This window comes from Uranotaenia lowii, chromosome 2 (genome assembly GCF_029784155.1).
Source record: "Uranotaenia lowii strain MFRU-FL chromosome 2, ASM2978415v1, whole genome shotgun sequence".
Taxonomy (NCBI): Eukaryota; Metazoa; Arthropoda; class Insecta; order Diptera; family Culicidae; genus Uranotaenia; species Uranotaenia lowii.
In genome coordinates, this window is record NC_073692.1 from 317,895,568 (window position 1) to 317,919,012 (window position 23,445).

At 33.1% G+C, this 23,445-nt stretch overlaps 1 protein-coding gene across 2 annotated transcripts in view; it reads right to left on the reverse strand.

The window, feature by feature from the left end:
- The window catches only part of LOC129742500 (nyctalopin-like), a 470,518-nt gene that overhangs the window by 217,522 nt on the left and 229,551 nt on the right, over window positions 1-23,445 (reverse strand). The gene's annotated exons all lie outside the window — the stretch shown is intronic.

The window sequence follows — 23,445 nt, forward strand, 5'->3', positions numbered from 1 at the left end:
CGGCCTGAGATGAGAATTTCCATTACGATTTTCACTTTTCTTGCCATGGCTTCACTGGTCAAGAATTTTATGAAGTTGGAACACAAAACACAATGCTGCCGGACGAACTGAGAACCCTTTTTTTATAAAGTGAAGCATACTAGTCTAGAGATTTTTTTTTACCGTCTACCGGTCTAATTAAGTAATTACGTGTTAATGCAAATTTTCGTGATGGATAATTTGAATAAATTAAAAGCGATGAACGTTGTGAGTGAAAAAAAGAATGTTGGCAAAGCAGGGTAGATGATCAAAATCAAAGAGAGAGCACGAACTAAAATATAACCCAAAGGAGCCATATCGAATCGTTCGTGTTGGAACAAAGCTTGAAGAACTGTGAAGAAAAAGAAATCTCGTTCCTTTAGAGCGATGAGTTTTTTTCTAGAAAAAAATATTCAAAGTGTATGAAAAATTCAAAATTTCATCAGTAAAACTAAATTACAAACATAGAAAATAAAAAAAAATGGCCACCACCAATGACCAATGACCAATCGAATGTATCTTTTAGTTGTAGAAGTCAATGAAAACTTGATATACGAAAAAGTTAAATCAACTTTTCATATGTGTAAGCCATTGATTAAATCTAATCAACCGAAAAAAAAAATCTTCTTTCCACTGTAGTCATGTATGACAGTATTCGAAGGGTTTTACCTCGTTAAACCTGTAGGGATCAGGAACTAGTTTCCTCTGTCAAGTCACGCGATTTGAAAAGTGTTGAAACAACGTTATATCTCTTCGTGCTGTCCGAGCAAACTTATTTCAATAGGATGGGGGGAAATTGGTTCAACTATTTGAATTGTTCTGCCTTTATTTCAACATGCGTAGTACGATGGCAAAAGTACCTCACTGACAGCTCCTGTGATCAATCAAGATGACCGTAAACATGAAGGGACGATAAGCTTTACATGATTGGAATTTTTCTTATAGACATTAAAAATTCATAATTATTTAGTCATGTTATCAAAAAGCTAACAATGTTGTGAGTAACGGATAAATTATATCGAAATTATCCAGCAAACATATAATCGCATTAAAAATGATAACGCAAGTCATTAAAAACGTTACTGCGAATCGTAATTCCAACTTGAGCAAGTAAAAGGTCGTAAAAATCGTCAATCGAAATCGGATTAAATGGTTTAAATAGGATATGATAAAAAGTCCGCAATATTTGGAGATTTTGAAGATGAATACATTCCTTCTTTTTTTCTCCCGCGTGGGTCAAGTGAGAGAACAGCTTTTTTTTTACAAAACTGTTTATTTCTTATGTTATTTCATTACAAGCAAAAAGATTTTTTTTAACATTTTTAAAGATTAGTGCCAACTTCACATGTTTGTTGAAAAATTTAAAACTAAAACACTCAGATCAATGTCAGTTCTATCCGTGTAGAGTATAAAATGTAAGTATTGTGTCAACAAATATATTGTTTGATTTTTTTCTACTCTCGTGAGTGCACGCAATTCAGGGAATTTCAAATCTAAATATCCAAAATTTCTAAACTTTAATCTATTTAACAACTTGATCCTACCAACCGTATACCACCAGCAATTTCTTACTTTAGAACAATCTACTATTCTGTGCTTTATGTCCTCAACCTGTTGAGGGCAAAAATCACAAATAAGTGATGTTCCATTTCCAAAACGAAATCGAGTTTCCGCGCATAAAATTTTCTCATTCAAAAAAAGATACCTCGAGGACTGGTAGTCTGACTGAATTGATTTTGTGAATATGTTTTTCCATATGATATTCCATCTAAACGAAGGATACTTTTTAGATATATGTGCTTCTGGAAGTTTTTGTACAAAATGTTCATAAATTTTACTAGTTGATGGATGATCAATACAGTTAATAGGAAGATAAGGTTTTTCTAAACAAATTGTTTTGAGAAAATTAGCGTTTGATGGAATTTGTTTTATATTCGGTGGGTTTTGCATGTTATCAACTATAGATCTTAAAAACGTGTGATTTAATTTAAGAAATTTTGCTATAAGCAATGCTTTGCATTTATACTCAGGAGATATTAAACCAAGTTCACCTTGTTTCTTATTTAAACATAACTGATCAAATGAGATTCTAAGATTTTGTCTCGTCCAAAGAAAATTCCCATATAATGATTTTAATTTGGCGATGTATTTTTTGTTTATTGAAATCGTTGATGTTAAATACCAAATTTTCGATGAAGCGTAAGAATTCAGAAAAATAACCTTCTGAATCAAATTTAAATTCCTAAATATATTATGATACAAACTAAAATTTAATTTCTTTATCATCTCATTCCAATTTTTGTCAATCATTATTTTACTACTGTTACAGTACCAAATTCCAAGAATTTTTACATCTTCTTTTAAATTAATCCAATGTGGAAAATTAAACGTTCTTCTCTTTCCTATGAGCATCGAAGATGTTTTAGAATAATTAACCTTAGATCCTGATTCATTTTCAAACTGATTGAAAATTTGCCTTATTACGTTTAAGTAATTAAAATCACTCAAGACCAAGCTAAAATCATCAGCATAGCAATTTATTAAATCATCGTTCACATTCCGTACTTTTTTTAATTTAACTAAAAGAGGTTCTAAGAACACACAAAAGAGAAACATTGACAAAGGACCCCTTGCCTTACCGATCTTTCTATTTTTATTTCATTTGATAGCCTACCGTTGATCGAAATACGCGAATAAGCAAGGTTTTGGCAATTTTTGATAAAATTTATAAATGTTCTATTAAAACCTAGTTTGTCTAAAATTTTTAGAAAATAACAATGATTAACGCGGTCAAAAGCTTTTTCCATATCGAATGATACTAAAATTCCTGTATTTTGTCTGATACTGAGTTCACATATTTTATCTCTCAAAGCACACGTTGCTTCGAAAATATTTTTTTCTCTATTTGAACATTTTTGCTCTTCTGATAAAACTAAATGACTAAATTTCGATATTCTGTTTTTAATAATTTTAGCAACTAACTTATAGTCAAAATTCAACAACGTGATAGGTCGGTAATTTGCGAGAGAATTATCATTTCCTTTTTTCTTTATTAAAATAATAATACCTTCCATAATTTTTTTTTTGAATTGTTTCCATTCATCACTTCATTTATAACAAATATCAGCTCAGTCTTTATAATATTCCAAAGTTTTACATAAAAATATTTGGTTAATCCGTCACATCCGGGTGATTTTCTTGATTAACTTTGCTTTAATGCTAATTGAACTTCCTCCACCGACACTTCATTCATCAAATATCTATTTTGGTCAAAATTTGTTGGAAACTTCCAGATACGTTTTCTTCTCGAAATGCGTTCGTATAATTTTCCAATATAGTATTTGTCACAATTTCCTGATCAAATTCTTCATGTCCATTTATTTCTAATGATTTTATCAATGTTTTACTTTTTGCTTTCATTTGTTCTCCTACTTGAAATATCGATATATCTTCTCCTGAAATGTATGTTTTTGTATTGTTGTAAAAAAGTTTTGTCATAGATTTTTGTATAGCTAACATTTTTCCTTTTACTTTATTTATTTCACTTATAAGCGCGGGATTATCAACATAATCGCTGTACAAATGTTTTAAAGCTGAATAAAAGAACTCTAAAGTATTTTTGAGCTGTTTCCTAATCAAATTTTGCTTCCATTTAAAAAAGGATGAAATTTTTACTTTTGCAAAATCATTCCACCATGTAAGCCAAGAATTAAAATATCGTTTTTATGATTTCCAGTAATTCCATTTCTGAATGAATTCTGCAATATTTTCATCCGTGAATACACAATCGTTTAATTTCCAATATGTTCTACCAAATGGTTTTCCTAAATTTGGAAATTTCATTTTTAAAATCACAGCCTTGTGATCCGAAAAAGAACACACATTTGATTTTACGTCAACTATATCATCAATCATATTTTTCGATACATATATTCGATCTAATCTCGCTGCGGAACCATTTCGAATGAAAGTATAATCAGTTTTGTTTTTGTATTTCTGTTCCCATGAATCAACAAGGCTTATGCTTTCCACAACATATTAAAGAGCAGGACTATAATTTAAATCATGATTTGCATCTTTTTTATTAACTACGGAAAAAGGTAAAAGCTGTTTTTCGAGTGTCATAAACATCGTTCTATAATGTATATGAAACGTATAACAAAGTTGTTGAGAAATACACCTCCAAAAATGTTTGCTGGGTATTTAGTATATTAATATTGTCATTCGATCACCCCTCGTTACGACAACCCAAGACATTTGGCATTAAAATGGCTTTAAGGTGGAATAATTATCGAATATAAATAGAACCTGCCTATCAGATCTACTTAGCTCTATATTCCACTATAGGGCTGATGAAAAAGCAACTTTTGGCAAGTATTTCGGCATATTTAAAATTTCGGTGATTAATCCTTCATAAAATTAAAATAACTTTGGCCAAAAAGATATAAAAAACACGACATCATAGCATCGGTGATAGGTCACTATCAGACTATCGACCGTACTGTTTCGCATCCAAACCCCGGATGTAACAAACGCCATGATAACAAACTGAGAAGACTATACATCGATAGATGCGTTTCTGAGTTGAAGGGAGTATATCTGAGCGATCACATATTTAACAACGGGGAAACCTGCTTGATTCAACCAAAGAATGAACCGAACTCATCCGAACTAGAAAGATACAGGTGTTCAAAAACAGCTATTTTTTCGTAGTTTTGTAATGTAACTAGTTTCAGTCTGAATATTTATATTAAATGTGTCCCATAAAACTGTTCGATTTTGAGTGTCTCAAAATTCTTTTAAACAAACTTTGCATGAATAAGCTCGACCTCAAAAGATATCGTTAAAAAACTTAAAATTTTGAATAAAAGGCATTTTTTTTATTTTGAATCCTTCTAACTTTTTTGGGTTAGCTTCTACGATGTTGACGTTTTCATCAAAATTGCTACATTTGTTACAATTTAAAAACTTGCCAAAGACATAATTGCTCTAAAATGAAAATTACAAGAAAAAATTTTTCTATCTCACTGCTAGGTTATTGAATCATTTTTATCAAAAGCTCATTTTAAAGTGCTTCAAAAGTTTTTTAAATGTCCTGAAGATCCTATGGGTGTACAATAGAGTAGTTCACTTTTCGACTTTTTTCGCAGATCAAAGCCGGACTCATATGGATTGTTCCTCATGCACTTTCAAGTATTTCTGCCAAATTTGAGATCTATTGAACTGATTTCTGTTCTGCGCAATGAGTTTTTGTGAAAAAAGTCCATTTTTCTTGAAAATTTTCTTATGAGAGTTCTAGAAAGCCCCTGTTGATATTAAATGATAATTTTAGAATGCATGGTGGTTGATATTATTAGCTGTTTTATGAATCTGTTTTAGATAATCGTTCAAAACAAACCGAAAAAATTTAAAAAATCATAATCTACCAACTTGAACAGAAATTTTACTTACAAGTTGAAGGTTTAAAATCTACAGTAAATCCGAAAAAAATATTTTTCACAAAATCTTTTCTTGTTAATGTAGCCCTGTTTATTATCAATCATTTGATGTATAAAGTTTAATTATCCCAAGAATAGGAGCAAAGTTATTCAAATATTAATGCATTAGTTTTTAAATCAAAATTATGTTCCTATTCAAGTTTTAGCTACATGCAACCTGAAAAACGTGGCATCAAGAGAACTTGCATACAACTTGATCAAAGCGCGTGCTTTTTTTACTCCTGGCCCAGTTTTAGGGTACTAGATTGAATAAAATATTTTTGCTTGTGCACAAGTTGATGACGAGAAAACTTGAATGAAAAATATTTTATCAATTCAAATTTGTTGCAAACATCTGTAAATAACTTTACCGCTATATATCCAATTTGTATGTTTATTACATCAAAAGAAAGGTAATAAAAAGAGCTAGCTTTACAAGAAAATATTTTGCGAAAAATATTTTTTTCTAATTTACTGTAGATTTTTAACTTTCAACTTGTAAGTAAAATTTCTGTTCAAGTTGGTAGATTATGATTTTTTAAATTTTTTCGGTTTGTTTTGAACGGTTATCTAAAACAGATCCATTAAATTGCTAATAATATCAACCACCATGCATCCTTAAATTATCGTTTCATATTAAAAGGGGCTTGCTAGAAATCTTATAAGAAAATTTTCAAGAAAAATGGACTTTTTTCACAGAAACTCTTTGCGCAGAACAGAAATTAGTTCAATAGATCTCAAATTTGGCAGAAATACTTGAAAATGCCTGAGGAACAACCCATATGAGTCCGGCTTTGACCTGCGAAAAAAGCCGAAAAGTGAACTAGTCTAGTGTACAATGCTCCGTTTTTTTTTTGGTAAAAATTGGGCAGTATGTAATTTCTAAAATCTTTAAAAAAAATTATAATCATAAAAAAATATTTTCTTAGGTACCAGTTTAAAGAAAAGTGAATTTTAAAGGTAAGCTTGATATTAAATACTCTAGAACAGAATGGCATAAAATTATTTTTTTAAGACAGAACTTTATTTGATGAGGTCAAATTCAGCTTAAATCATAACTGTTTTTGTCTGTTTAGCTCATAGTTTTTGTACACTTGACATTTTCAATTTATTCCTATTATTATTTTGAAGGTCACTTTTGCAAATAGGCGCCTATGTTTTCTTCCTTGGATTTTAATTTTGGTGTTTATTCACATTAAAATATTGTTGTAATTCTATATTCGCATAAAACACTTTTCTTAACCTTCCAAAGCCGTTCGATAAATATCCGTTTCGGGGAAATATGAGTTGTAATTTGATTTCGTTCTCCTGGCTGTAAATGTTAGCCGATTTTAATGATATTATATTCATTGTGTAGGTAATTTATTCTAATTGCTCAACATTTCAAAATAAAGTCGATATGTATTACCAGGTTTTCAGAAACTGGTTCAGAAAGTAAAAAGTCCGAAAAATCAAATTTATTTTTAAAATAATCATAACTTCTGACAGCTTTTCTGTATTTAATTATTTCATTGATGTTTGAAATTGTCAAGAATCCTTCTATCCGACAATGTATAGATATGTTGGGGTCCAATGAAAGTTTTTACCGCTATGACAGATCTTCCGGTAGAAAAAAGTCTTACTTTTAAAAAACGACATCCAGTTTTGGCTTTGCTTAGCTGTATTTCATTTCTCAATGAACCGATTTTAAAAACTCAAATTTTAGTTTTTTGGCGATCATTATTTTCATAGAACATACTTGGTCTGTCAAAACTACCAGTTCATCAGTATATTGGAATGATGATAAAGATGTTTGAAATGTGCGCTTCGGGTCATATTGACCCGAACGGCTTTGGAGGGTTAATACCAAACACATTTTCTTTACGACAGTATTCTTATAAATGTGACACCTGGTTAACGTTTCAAACATAAAAAAGAAGTGATTTTCATAAATGCAATCAATCAATAACCGCCATTCCTAAAACACTGAAAAAAACACTCATAAAACAACAAATAAATTCCAACTCCCCCACACGTTTTGTTTCCTGGTGGCAGCCAATATCGTTAAGGAGGCCCGCTCTCATTTGACTTCAGGTTCGAACTTTTCACCCTCCCAGCTACCGGAAACCGGAAAAGTTCATTAATTTGATTTATGTACTACGATTTTCTCCCTCTTTATCGGTACTGCGAAACACTAAAATGACTACTATTCGTGTTATATTGGCTTTCAGATATCGTTTTTTCACCGCATTTGAAATAATTCGTTTTTAATGAGTCACTTAAGCTTGTTCGTAAAACGAAATATATATGTACTACTTTTTTCATTTTTTTCAACATTGAGATATTTGAATAAATTCCTGAGTAGTGCTCGAACGAATAAAACAATTTTATTGTCATTAACGCTAAGACCGAATAATCCTTTTCTCTTTTTCGCATTCTAATCGGCCACTTCCCCTCGACGGATCCCGATGAGTTTCCCGATTACGATGACTTCAGTCGGAACGAAAATATGTTATTCTTCTGCAATGCAAAGCGATTTCCATTTCAACTCCACACCGGAGAAGGTTTTCCAACCGAGACCAAGTCCATCCTTCCTCGATGCCCGGGCCAAGGCAATTCTCCGGGCACGTTCCCCACTCGCTAATGAATCTAATTTGCATAAAAATTAAAAAGTTTCCTGCTCCGGCAATGAGCTCTTTCCTGAATTTCCCATTCAGCTACCTTCCTTCTTTCTTTCCTCGAGGAAAACCAAACCAGACGACCCAAGCAGCGAGACTGGATTAACTTCGGTGGTCAACTCTCGACTTTTCGCTCAATGAAAACGATGAATGAAAACAGAGATGCAACCGGGGTAGCTCACAGACTTTGGACGAGTCACCGGAATATTATTACATCTTTCTGTAAAATGAGAACTATTTAAAATTGTTCCATTCATTCGTTTGTGAATTGATGGAAACGCTGCGGGACCAAGCTGGCACCCTATTTTATCGCACCTTCGTATTTCTGCTGGGATGTACATCTCGACTTTTCCCTATCCTTTGCTTTTGATGAAAAGGTTTTCCAAATTCATCCCCATTCAGCACCCCAAGACCACCCACAACCAAACCAAATCCGGTTTTCCTGAGGGTGGTGCCGGTGGCTTTCGGTTGTAGGTGAGATTTCCCAACTCGCTTTTGTTTTTCCCCTCCCAGGGATGAAAGGTGGAAATAAAATGGGAAAAACAAAACACCCGCCCGAACGAATAACTTTAAAAACAGCTGTAAGCAACAACCGGGAACGGGAAGATCATGATTCCTCCATTTTTTTTCTGTGTGTAATCGCATCAAAATGTTACACCGGTTTGTTGTTATTCGTGGGTCTTGGTTTGATCGTTTCGCGTTTGTAAGCTTTTTTGTTTTGTTTGGTTTTGTTTCACTCCGAATAGCGGGGGTGGATGGAAGCGGAAAAGGTTTTGTTCCGACAATCCGTCATGGATGAAGAATGTTGAATCGAGAAACAATTGTTTCTGGGGCCAAAACGGAATTATTTTATCTGCCCGACCGAAACGTCGGGCAGATTGTTAGTTCTAGTGTTTGCCTACTTCTGACTGAAAGGCCAATTTAAATTATAAATAATAATTATCATCAGTCTATAAAAATTACTTAAAATGATAGAGCTTAGTACCTTCCTTCCAAATAAGACTTCAAAAGAACAGCAGCTGAATTTGAGAAGTCAAATTGTGCTCAAAACTTGTTTATCAGTTAAGAGTGACACACTCTAGATTAGGGTTACCATACGTACTCTTTTAGGAGTTCATGTCCTCTTTTCCGATCGAGAAATGAGCATACTCTTTTTTTTGTGAAATTTTACGAAATGTACTCTTTTGTTGTGGAAGAAATGAGATAAAACTTTCTCATACAAATTAACTTATTTCTTTCGCTACATGAAAATTATATTCTTATAAATACAAGAGATCCATATTTTCTAGCATTCGTTGCACAACACTTCATTTTGGCTTCTTCTGTTGAATGCTTCAAAGGATAGATACCAATGGAAGGAATCACGAGTACATTAACGATTTCAATCGGGATTTTTCGTTCAAAAAAAGCGCCTTTGAGTATGCAATGAACTCCCGGAAAGCAGACAATATGCATAACAACAACTTGCTTAAATAAAAGCATAGTGCACAAAACCTGTGCGCACGAATCAGCAATATTGTTTTAAAAGAATAAAAAAAACGCCTCTTAAAAAATTATTCTTAAAATGCAGTTTTTTTTTATCAAATTTGGTGTGTTTTCTCAGCATATAATAGAAAACTTTGAATAATCCATCTTAAAATGATGAGATTTGTCATGTTTTGGCGGTTTTGAATAACCTTAAACATCATGGTTTTTGAATAAATGAATTTACTATTTTTAATTTTTTATGTACTCTTTTTGGCGATGCAGGATATGGTAACTCTACTCTAGATAGCTATCACAAGCCTCAAAATCAAAAAGCAACATTCCAGTAATACCTTCTTGGTCTTGGTTTAGCGATGCTCGGTACTGTGTAATGATCTAAACCCGGTTGATTATGTGTCAGGAAATTTTTTTCATTTATGTATATGTTGCTCGTTGGATTTGCTGTATAAAAGCTTTTAAAAAATTTTAGAAATCGAACTTAAAAAGCTGATTGGTCTAGTATTCGTTATATCAATGGAGCTACTTTTCTTTGGAATAAGAATAAACTTTCCTTATTCTCCACACATCTGAATAATTGGAAGTATCGATAATTGTATTTAAGATGTGTGACAAAACAGGTAAGATTAACCCTCATTCGCATTAGAGGGTCAATTTGACACTTTTGCAAGTTTGAATGCTTGGAACTTTTTTCAGAAGCTTCAATCCATAATAAATTCAAAAGTTTATTAATTTTACATCTTTCCTTTTTTTTATGGACGAACCCTGGAAGCCTTGACAAAAAAAAAACTCCCTTTTCCGACTTAGAGTGTCAATTTGACACTACAAAAGAAAAATCTATTTAAGTCGTTTGAATTATAATTAATTTCATATAAATCATATATCAATAGAAACCTTGTAATGTCAGTAAAATATGTTTTGAACATTATATAAACCTTAAGCTACTAGTTTTCTCGTTATTCAGCATGAAATAAAAAAAAAACCGAAAAAACATGCCTCAGGAAAATTGCTGTGGTTCATATGTTACACGTCCAAAAAAATATTTGCCTTATGCATATGAAAGCTGAAGTTAATGTCTAAATCATGAACCCAGAAAATATTTTTTTAAATTTTATTTAATGAAAGGGTCACAAAAAGTTCACAAAAGTGGTCTGAAAAACCTACTTTTCATTCGATTGCTAGTAAAAACTGTTTGAGGGGTGGTAAGGTTCTTAAGAAAAATATGACTAAAATTTTTTTTCTTAGACATTTTGTTGTATTTAGATTTTTGATGCAACAAAAATTTAGTTTACCGGAAATTTTCAAAGTTGACTACTTTGCGCGATTGTTTTTACACATTGAAATTTCATCTATTTTTTTGGTCCACCGTCAGTTTGTACGCGGATTTTCGGTGCTTTCAATTTGTTTGGATCAATCAAAAGTATATTCATTGGAACGGAAACTTAATCTACATTCTAATATAATGTAAAAATTTTCGCTGTGTGATTTCACAAAAATATTAAAATTATAAATGTAAAATCATTTCTGAATGTCTATAACCACAAGCAGAACGCGCCCAGCAGAACCTGTTTGTTTGCTCTCCGAGTCCAACGGTGGGAGGTGATTTAGGCAGAGAGTCAAGCAAATTGTACGAAAAAATGAAATAATGGACTTTTCGCACTATGATCCATTTTCTTCCTAAATCCTGACTTAGCGAGAAACATTGCCCGATGTAACGTGAATTCATCTGTTATATTCATCAAAATCAACATTTTACAACAAACATGAAAAAACAGTATTTAACTTAACAAACAGCTTTTTTTTTTTTTTTTTTTTTTTTTTTTTTTTTTTTTTTTTTTTTTTTTTTTAAGGTTTAAAACATTTTTATTAAAACTAAAAAATTACCAGTTCACACTACAAATATGTTTAAAAGATTAAAAATAACCAATTTCCTAATTCTTTTAAAACTTGCTCCTTATTCTTCCATCTCCATTCAATAATCTCTTTCCTCAACTCAAACATGCTACTGTTAGGGTATCTTCTGATTATAAAACTAATCGTACGAATAACCAACCATACGCCTGTTTTCAAGGATTTATCGTTACTATTTAACCTCACACTTAACAAATCTTCAGGTTTATCAATGGTCAACTTTAAATTTGTTCTTAGAACATTTTCTAGCCAATTCCATAATTCTTTCGAAGTGGTGCATTTTTTTATTCTGTGTTCGTTGCTGTCTTCCTGTGAGCATTCTGAGCAATTGCTATCTTGTAGGTTTCCGATGTTGTAAGCTCTTAATTTTCCTTTATTTGGAATAAGATCGTTGAAGAGCATAAACATACTCGATCGATCGGTGCTGGATATCAATTTAGAGTTGGAATTTATCCATATTTCTTTCCATTTCATATCCGGGAAACGATCCATGGGCGAAGGTTTTATCGATTTTCCATTGATGAAGTTCCAGTAAATTTTGTTCGATGTATCAAGCTGAGAAATTTCCTTGATTCTCCTTGCCTCCACAATCCATTCCCTAGTATTTCGGCAAAATCTGTTAATTTGTGGGTGTTCAAGTAAATAAGCTTCATCATCATTTCTAATCAGATTATTGATAAACAGTGCTTTCGATTTGGCTTCTGGATCAATTAAATTCAAACCACCTTCCTCGCACGGTAGGTAAAGCTGATCACGATTTGTTTTGAACATCATTCCACGCCAAGGTATTTTCCTATCATTGTCTTCATTTCCGCTAGATGTCGATTACTAGGGGGAATAATTTGCGCTAAATACCAAACTTTGGAAAGAACAAAAGAATTTAAGAACCATACACATTCTAAAAGATTCATTCTTCTACTTCCATGTAGATACAGGCGATGTGACATATTCCTTATCAAGCGATTGTAGTTCAGGTTGACCATATCTGCCCATTTATGGGTGATTTGCATTCCAAGGATAGTTATCTGATTTGACTCCTGAATCTGATGTGGACCTCCAACACAATGATTAAATCTCATGAAACTAGACTTAAGAGTATTGATTTCAATGTTTGCATACGCGGTGAAAGAGTTAATGATTTGAAATATCAAATCAAATTCTTCGTTGCTTCTTACAAAAATGTTGAGATCATCAGCGTAAGCGATTATCTTCAAGTTACGACCGTAAGTCGTAATCCCTTGAATGCTGTCGTAGATTTTACGAATCAATGGCTCAATGTAAATTGCGAACAGCAACATGCTCAAAGGGCATCCCTGTCTCACTGACGATTTGATTTGAATTTCTTCCGTAAGATGACCGTTGAATATGATCCTAGATGTTGCTTTGTTGTACAATTTTTCCAAACATTTTATTAATTGTTCCGGGAAAGCGTATTTTCTAAGAACTGCCCATAAGTAGCTGTGGTTAACGTTGTCAAAGGCTTTTTTATAATCAAGGCTCATCAAAAAACCTTTGAAACGCCTCGAATCATTAGCGCTGACAAGCAATTTTCTCACCTCCTTTAGATTTCCAATACACGACCGGTCTGGCATGCAGGCTGCTTGTCCTGGACCAATAATATCAGGCAAAACCAGGTTCATTCTGTTGTACAATATTTTAGTAAATATTTTATAGTCTGTATTTAGTTGACTAATAGGTCTATAATTATCTAAACTTCCAGGATCTCCTGTCTTTGGAATCAATGAAACAATCCCCGCGGTGAATTCCTTAGGAGGAATTATTGTTCCTTGCAGATATCCGTTGAAAATAGTGCACATTTCAAGTTTAATAGAATCAAAGTTTTTCAAGTAAAATTCATAAGTCAGCCCATCCGGACCGGGTGATTTTTTCTTTGAAGCATTTTTTAGCACAGCCAAAATTTCGTCCTCAGATATTGGTATCAATAGGTTAACCTGTTGCTCTTGAGACACCCTGTTTGACAAACTATTTAACATACTTCCAGGTTCATCAAATCCTTGAGGTGGAACACTTCTTGAATTAAAAGTTCGAGAAAAATATTGATGAATGACACGTTTTAATGAAGAAACATCGGAAATCACCTCACCATCAACTCGCAGAGAAAATTTAGAGTTTTTTTGATATTTATTAATGAGGGCAGATACCTGAAAAATGTTTGCTCTTTCATCAGCTTGCAGTGAATTGTTCAAATAGTTTCTTCCGAGGTAGTTCAACCTGTTTTGTTCGATCTCTAAAAGCTTTGATTTAACAATTTTAACTTCAGCTGATACATCGCGCCCAGTTTGCTGATCAGTGGCGAGAGATTCTAGCTCAGCATATAGCGTGCTTTTCTGGGATCTACATGTTTGATTATAAATCCAAGACTCATTTTTATAAAATGACCTACATTTTGTTTTGAGAGCATAGTTCCACCAAGAATTGAGATCAACTCCATAAATATGTCGTTGTTTCAGCCTACCAATTTCTAGAATGAAACGGTTCGCAATGTCTTCTTTTTCCAATAGATCAGAGTTGATTCTCCAAAAACCTTTGCCGCGACTGGAGAAGATATTAGCATTGATATTTATTTTCAAAGTCAAAGCATAGTGGTCGGAAAATGGCACACATACGGTTTTTAGGTCCGCGATGCTTTCCAGGAAGATAGTGGGAGCGTAAAACCGATCTAAACGGGAAGCACTGTTACCTCGAAAGAACGTAAATTGGTTTTTTTTCAATGTTGAAAAAATATTTTTAAGATTAAAGAGATCTACGAATTGCTTCAAACCAGCAGAGTAGTTTTTCTGAGGACCATTACAATCAGCAGCATTGAGGATGCAGTTGAAATCACCACCTACTATTGAATATAAAATTCCTGTTTTATCCATATGTGGAGCAATGTTGTTTCTAAAAAGATCATCCCTAGATTTTTTATGGTTCGAGCCTGAAGGAGCATAAATATTAACATAATTAATGTCATTGATTACAATAGAAGTTATTCTGCCATCTATATCGAACAGTTGTCCTCTATATTGCAGAGAATTTCGTATAAGGATACCCGTTCCTCGCTTACAGGAACCTATATTAACGACTGAATTGAACCCTGGTATAAAACGAAAATTCTCATAAGTCAACTCTTGTAAGAAAATTATGTCTAGATTATGGTTCACAATAAAATCTCTGAGAGATTGTTTGTTCAGCTCACTATTAGAACTATTTAAGTTTATGGTTGCTAAAGCTAGTGTGTAATTCATTTGCTCTTTATGAAATATTGGAAGAGAAAAAAAAACAACTCACGTCTCACTGCCACGTAAGACAAACTTATTTTTCTTTTTCAACAGTATTTTGATACTTAGCTTTAGAACGCGTTCTCTGCATCGCAAGAAGATCGGCCTCCTTCGGGACGCTGAATTTAGGGGCGTCGCTCTCGCTAATTCTCCGCTGCTTCGATTTCGAACGTTGACGTCGCAACTCTCCTCTCTCCTGTTGTTGATCTCCAGTTTCAGCAGATTTTGAAGCTTCAATCTCTCCGTCTCCCTCCGAAGAATTCGATGAGGCGGTTTTCCTCACTGCTGTACGTTTGATTCCTCTCCCGCGAACCACCTCCCATTCGGGAGCTTCTCGCTCACCCACAGCTGTTTGAACCTCAGAAGGCAAAGCCGTCGCCTCCCCCTGAGTTTCCATCTCAACCGGTGTCTCCACGACTGCAACAACTTTTTCAACCAGACTTGATTTCGGATTGAGCTTTACCATATTAAGCTTTCCTTCGTTTTTCGAGTTAGAACCCAGCACCTGACTATATAGTACTGGTGAGCCAGATTTTGGACTTTCATCCACCTCAGCTACCCCGTCACCTCCACGTATCTGCTGTAAACGGCTGTTGACGGATTTCCGATTGGGACAATTGCTTTTAACATGACCCGTGGCACCACACGAGAAGCATTTGTTCAAAAGTCCGTCATAGTAAATACGCACTTGGAAGTGCAACACGTGGATGGTGGCTGACAGTTCCTTTGTCAGCTCCATGTGCACTCCGCGGACTCCATTCCAAATCGGGAATCCTGTTTCAGCACCATAACGCTCACGCACCATACGATGGATTTTGCCGTACTTAGACATCACTTGGGCAATCTCAGCATCTTGGACATCCGGGGGGAGCCCAAATAAACGGATATATTTTACAGCACTACTCGCAAGGGAAACTGTAACCGTTATGGTTAATCCATTTTCGTATTCGAACTCAGCACTTTCACCAACTTTTGAAAAGGCAGAATCCATGATTTTTTCCGAAATAAACATGGCGTACACGCAGAATTCTCTCACTTCTTTATACATGGCTTTCAACGAATCGGCCTCAAATCCGAGTTTTCTGAAAAACTTGAAAACCTCCAAATCCGTGGGCATAGGTTGGCCCGACCCAAAATGGAACCGTAAAGAATTTGTTCGGAAATTACGAGATGAATTGCTACTACCAGCACTCATGGTTTCTTTTTTATCAGGTCCAATTTTTTCAAGGTCAACAAATCACCGAAGTGAAGCAACTTCAACAAAGGGCTCGTATTTTACTCAAACTAACACCTCACTAGATAGCACGTCTTATCTCGATGGTGTTTCGAAGTGAACTGTGAAAACTTGGAAATCCACTTCTCAGAAAGTTCACGAGTCATCCTCGCTTTGTAACACAAATTTTACAAAGTATATTATTTTTTGGATTCAATTATCCGTTTTCGAAAAAATATTGGTGAACGTTTAAAGTTTCCCGTCTTTATTCGAAAGTATCGAAATATTCATTACCTATTTGATTAACGACAAGTTTGTTCATTTCCTCGAATTTAAAACATTACTAGTTTGAAGCATTTTTTATCTAAGTAATCTTAACATCACTATCAATGTGAAATCGTGCGCTGAACTCGAAAATGATTTAAAAAAAATGAAAAATTATATTCCAGGGATAATCAGCCATTCATTTGATCTCATTAAAAATTCGTGCAACCGTCAATTTTCGATGTTGACAGTTCAAAATCCAGCCCACCAGTAAAACCGTCCAACTTTCCACTCAATCATATTTGTCGCCGCAATAAAGAAAGGTCACTTTCAACTTGCTGCTAGAACCCCATAATTATCGCCCGGCCAACCGGTTAAACCTTTTAAAACTTTTGACCCTTCCCAGTAGCAGCAGCAGCAGAAGCAGTTCTAGCCATCGTCATCATCAGTCAATAATTAATTAAGCAATTAGTTTGGTTTTTGCTCGAATCTTTTTTCCTCGAAATCAACCGACCAACCGGCGACCCTTACTTAGAATGGAATATTATTATTTTAAACTGAAAAGTAATTCACCTCACTTGGAAAAACCTTTCTCGGCGCTTGAAAACCCGAATTCAATGAGGTTAGACGTAAGAAGGAAGGAGGTTTCAGATGGCGGACAACGGTTTTCCACTTGATTATTACTGTGCTGAAGTTTTCTGCGTTGCAACCACCCCCATACACTTTTTCACCCTCACCGAGCGGGGTGATGAATGACTTCTGTTCTACCTGACAGTTTTCCTTCCAGGGCCCAAGGAAAGAAATGAGACGGTCCCGTCGGAAAAAAGGGTCAAGCCACATTGAAATTCCATTTTCACCCTTCCTCGGTTAATGATCGAGCCGAAGGTCTGACGAAAAATTCTAAGTAAAGGGTAAGTAATGGTAAAATTATTTTCAATTTAAATAAAGGGTTTGAGAAAAAAAGACCAGAAAAAAAATTAATAATAAAACAATTTATTTATTTTAAAAATATTAAAAAAAAAAATTAAAAAAGATTTAAAAATCTTGATAGAATATTTTATAATGTACATCATTTCTTCAAATATTGAAATATGAGTCGATTGTATTCCTACAAAGTGATTTTTGGTCAAAAAAAGCTAAATTATTCCACTCTTCATTTTGACAAAAAAAAAAGTACTCAAACATTATTCAATTGAAAACCCCAAACAACATCGGAAAGGGAAATTGAAAACGAATTATATTATTGCTTTTTTGACCACCAATTCTCGGAAGCCAAAAATAATAAAAAAAAACAAAATATTTCAACTACGAAATCGAATTCATTTGAGAAATTGATGTCGATGTCAAGCGTTTTTTTGAGAGGACATGAGTGGAAACAAAATTCGAGCTGATGTGTGCCAATTTCTGAACAGTGCAAGCATTGTGAAGGAAGTAAAAATGAATAAATATCATTGAGTGAGGAAAAAAACAGTGCACGATGAGGATGTTTTTGTGACGCACTTCTTGCTTCCATGTTTATACTTAAAATTTGTGAAAAAAAAATATAGATAAATAATAAGAGCTATTCAATTGTTTTTCTTTATATCTAAGTATCGAAACACATATTGAAATGTAAAACAAGATTTGTTGGACATATTGGAAGATGAAAATAAAAAAATAGTTTCTTATAAACTGTTTAAAACATCAATTAACTTATTTAAAAACTTGCTATCAGAGAATGAATTGCAAATGTTTAAGTCAATTGGTCTGCAAAATATCTGAAATAGTTTCCAATTTTTTCATATGAAAGTTCGAATATTAAATAATATTCATTCAAAATAAAAACAAAAAATGAATTAAACTTTTTTTGTAGACAAATGAATCCAACTGTGTTAGATGAAATTTCAGGGACTAGATAAGAGAAAATCGATGTTGAAAAACATGCGAAAAAAATTCACCTTGTCTCCCGATAGCACTTGAACATCGATTTTTCCCGATCCTGACCGAAGCAAATGTTGTAAAAACAATTGTCTGAAAAAGTGATATTTGTGAACAAAATACTAGATTTTCAATCTTAAAATTGCTTCGAGTTCCACCGAGTTCCACGCTAGTTTTATATGGAAATGATTCCTCTTAATACCAAAAATAAAATCCACATTAGCTGATGGTGCGAAAATTTGCGCAATTCGAACCACTTTGCTCTGAAAATCGTTAATATATTACACTAAATGCTATCTGCAGCGCTTCAGCAATTTCAAAGCACATCATAATGTACTGAGCGATTGTAGAACTTAACATTTCACAACTTTGTTTCGAAGACTGAAAATTTTTTTGTCTTACCTACAACGTTTCAGATTTAAAAAACTGTTTTTTCAAGGTGTTTTTCTTAATTTCATTGTAACTCCTTAGAATAAAATTGTAGAACTTTGACTTGTTCAGCAAAGTTATGTATTTTGTTAAGATAAACAACTTTGTAGAAGAAATTAAAGCTCTAAAATGCTTAACAAAAAAGTAAGCATTTTTATCTTGCTATTGGTGGACTCCTCGACTCTGTATTTTATTTCAAAGTATGCGCCTTGTAAAATTATGCAATGTTGTCGAAGACACCAAAAGTCTATCTTTTCATCTCTGGGCGCTATTAATTTAGTTCCGCTAGATTGATGTTCTGTACCAATGTGAGCCGGTTCCGTCTTTTCCTACTGGAAGCCCAAACCAAAATAAACAATTGGCCGAAGCTGCCTTAAAAATCTGCGCTTACTAAGCAAATCAATCTTGTTCCACCGAAAGTCCATATCATCCGAACAATCAGCAGCAACTGTCTTAAAATTCTGCACTTTCTAAGCCAATTCCACCTTTTTCTACAGGAAGGTCAAATCAAACAAACAATCAGCAGCAGCAGCCTTAAAAATTTGCGCTTCCATATTCGACTCCGATTTTTTCCACCGGGAGGCCAAACCAAAACAAACAATCAGCAGCAACGGTCTTTAAAATCTGCGCTTCATAAGCCATACCAAAACAAACAATCGGTAGAGGCTACCTTTCAAATCTGCGCTTCTGAAAGCAAATCCGTCTCTTTCCACTGGAAGGCGAAATCAATACAAATAATCAGCAATAGCCTTAAAATCTGCGCTTCTAAAGCCAATTCCGTCTTTCTCTACCGGTAGGCCAAATCAAAAATATCAATCAGCAGAAACTGTCTTAAGAATCTGCGCTTAATTAGCCATTCCGTCTTTTAACACCGGATAGCCAAGTCAAAATAAATAATGAGCAGCAATCTTTCTCAACCGGAATGCTAAATTAAAGCAAGCAATCCGCAGCAACAGTCCTTAAAATATTCGCTTTCTAAACAAAATCCGTCTTTTTTTAGCGGAAGGCCAAATCAAAACAGACAATCAACTTCAGCAAAAATAAACAATCAGCACAACAGTGTTAAAAATCTTCCCTTAAGAAGCCAATCCGTCTATGATATGAGAAGAATAGGAATGTTAAATTTTGCAAAACTTATCATTTTGAACTGCAACGTTTCGAAAAATTTATGCAGCATGAAGCAGTCAATTCCCGGAATTCCCGGGAAAAGGATCGCCAGAATCCGTTGAGTTGGCCAGGATATGGACTTTCTATTCATGCTTCAGTCACAGAGAACAGACATACAAGCTAGCCCACGAAACTTGTGTAAAATTTCCAACGATAGTTTTGAACTTTTTTTTGTTTTTTGGCTGGGCCTTTCCGAAAACTGGCCACTTGAAAATTTGATTTGTAAATTTTGAACGGCGCAATAGATGGCACTATTTCAAGTCAATTTCTAACGTATTTTTTGAATGTCAGCATTTGAAATTTTACACATTTTTTGGAAGATTTTTTGTTCGAGCTTGTACGACTGTTCTTTGTACTTCAGTTTTGCTCTGGACGTAGTTTCAAGCTATTTTGCTTTGAAAAATCTCTCCTGTCGGTTTTTAGCTTAAAATTTCATTTTTATCAGCATATCGGATTCTATCGTGCCCTGAAAAGAATAAACAAACAATAAACCTTGAGATCAGAATTTTCTATGCAGCGAAATAGCGATTTGGTAAGTTTAATGAAAGTGCGTACTTTATTTTGTCGAAGCAAAAACTAACTTTTACAACAATTACGCTCAAGTGTAAAAATCTTTTTTAAATATTTTTTGCTAATTTTTTTTCCAGTGTAATAAAAAACATTGCAATTTATTAAAAACTTTGAGATGATATTTCTTATGTGAAAAAAAAAACAAAAGGATTTGAAAATTTTGATAGCGAGTGCAAACATTTTGTCGCGTACTGTTATAGGTATATTTATATTGATAAAAAAATTTCAGACTGAGTCGATTTGGGGTCATTTTTGAATTTATCAAACCCTAGGGTCTACAAAGCTTCGTTTTGGTCCAAAACTCATCCGTGATTTTTCGGAGAATTTTTAAGTAACGTTTACATCCGTTTACAATTTAAACTTTTTGGTTTGTGTGGGAAAATTGGATATTTTGTACTCAAAAACCAACACTATTTTTGTTCTTTCTGTGAAACCGAGCCCGCTTATAGAATTTGTGCCAATTTATAAATTTTTCAAAGGAAATTCTCCGTTGAAAAACTTTGTCGAGAATCGTACTTGAAAATTCTGCAGAAATCATGGATGAGTTTTGAACCGAAACGAAGCTTTTAAGACCTCAGGGTTAGAGAAATTAAAAAATGACCCCAAATTGCTTCAGTCTAATGCATTAATCCATTGCTCTCTCTCTCTCTCTCTCTCTCTCTGCAATTTTCGAAAAGATTTGATATCGTTTAAATTTAAACTTTCGATGATATATTTCGAATAGCGAATCATGAAACTTGGTTGTTGAGGTACTACATTGAGGTTTTCTGAGTAAATTGCAGCAGATTCAAAACTTAACATCGAAATAGAATACACCAGCTAGATAATCCATTGAAAGTCTGCCAACTCTGTCGTAATTTTGTACCACATCAAGGTGTTGTTCAGTCCATGAGAAGTACCAAGAATCTAAATCAATTATTATTTATCACCTTCAAAAATTTCAACTAAATTTCAGGAATATGTCAAAACAAAAAAAACTAATTAAATAATTTTTATATGCAATACATATGCTTTTCAACTTTAAAATAGATTTATTGAAAATAACTCTTTAAGAAAGTAAAATTTGAACCTCGCACTGGTCGGTAGATTGATGAATGAAATTTGACGTTTGAACGGTTTTTTTTTCTTTTTTTATTCAGTCTTCCTTCCACAGTGTCTCTGGGAGAAAACTTTATTTTTCGAAAATTAGCATTGCTAACTTTTGCGCCATTCGAAAGCTGGGACTTTTTTTTTTCATTTGAGCACAAATTTAAAATAATCTATAAGAGGGTTTAGAGCAATTAATTTATTTAAATGATCAGGATGGGTTATTTGTATTAAAAAAAATTATCTTTTATATAAATTTGTTCAGAATAATGTGAAGTAATGAGCATTTGTGGGGTTTTATAATAAAAAAACCCGATTTAATACACTTAACAGTGGATTTGAGCCTTTCTTTCAGATTCAAAACATATTTGTTTTGCGTGTTTTAATCCATAACGGTAGAATGTTTACAAAAATCACTTTTGTAAATGATTTTCGTTAAATGAAGCTATCAAACGGAATAAACTGTAAGGGATAAAAAAGGATTTTCGAAAAACTACACGATTTTTTGTTACAATCGATAAAAACGATTTTTTGTTACGATCGAGAAAGAAACTCAAAAATAAATAAACGATTATTTTATAACAAACAAACGCCTGCACGATTTCTCGCCTTTAATTTACATATTTAGGAAGCGATGGATCGAAAAGCCGTAATGAACTATACCTTTCTGAAAAAAGGCAAAACATACCAATCAAAATCACATAAGAACATGAAAATAAAATTAAAGATTACAATATAAAAAAAGGCTCCCAACCATGTGTTTCAAATAATTAAACATTTGCTCTGGGTAACCTATGAAGTGAAGACAGCGAAAATAAGTATCAAGGATTCTAACATAGAGTCCAATTATAGGTAAAGTATATTTTCAAATTTTTATATATCATCAATTTTGAAATTTTTAGTTAAGTAAATGGTTTGTCGGCCTGGTCTACATGCATAGGTATACCGATCATAAAAAAATACCGATCAAAATCAATTAAGAACATGAATATTAAATTAAAGATTACAATATTAAAAACTGTTTTAAGATAAATAAGTAGTTTTAATTTAATTTAATAATTTCATCTTTAATTCAGAATCTGACTTTGGTTTGGAATCTCAATTCTGACCCTCGATTTTTAATCTGAATTATGAAATTGAATACTGGGTCTCAATTCTAAATCACAATTATGAATCTGAGTTCTGAAACTGAATTTTAAATCTGAATTAGGAATTCTAAATCTTAACAGGATCCATACCTGATTCAAGACCTTAATCTGAATTAGAAATTGAGAATCCAAATCAGAATCTGATTCTTATTCGGAGCATTGAATCATAATTTCTAATTAAAGTACAATTTTTGTTTAATTTTTTTCTGAATTTAAAATCAGAAAATTTAAATTTGAAATACAAATAAGGATTAGGTATATGCAGAATTTTGATTCAATCTTTAAGTTTGAAATTTAAATCTAGAAACTACTTTAAATCTAAATTCTGAACTGGATCTTAATCTGAAGCCTGTGTCTGCATGATATTTTAAATGCTAATTACTGAGTTCTAAAGCCTCCTACATCTTAATTCTGCCTGAATCCTGAATCTGAACCGAAAAAAAACTAAATCTGGACTAATAGTCTTCAAACTTAACTGAAATGTGATGTCGTATGTATATTTACTCTAAATATGAATTTTAAATCTGATTTCTTATTTCAAAACTGCAATGGAATCCAGAATCTGAATTCAAAATTAAATTTTCAATCGAAATTCAGATTGAAACACCGAAATTCGGCAATTCATAGTTTAGAAACCACTACACAAATTTAACTTATTTAGGTCTTTTTGAGTTACCAAAAGTGTTGTGCTTAATTTAGTAAAAGAAATTTTTGTTTTGTTAAATTTATTACGTTCAAGTTATGCGTCTAAGTTTAATACACTTGCAGCGAACGAAAAATCGATATATCATATTTGATCCTCAATTTATTAATTCAAAATATGAT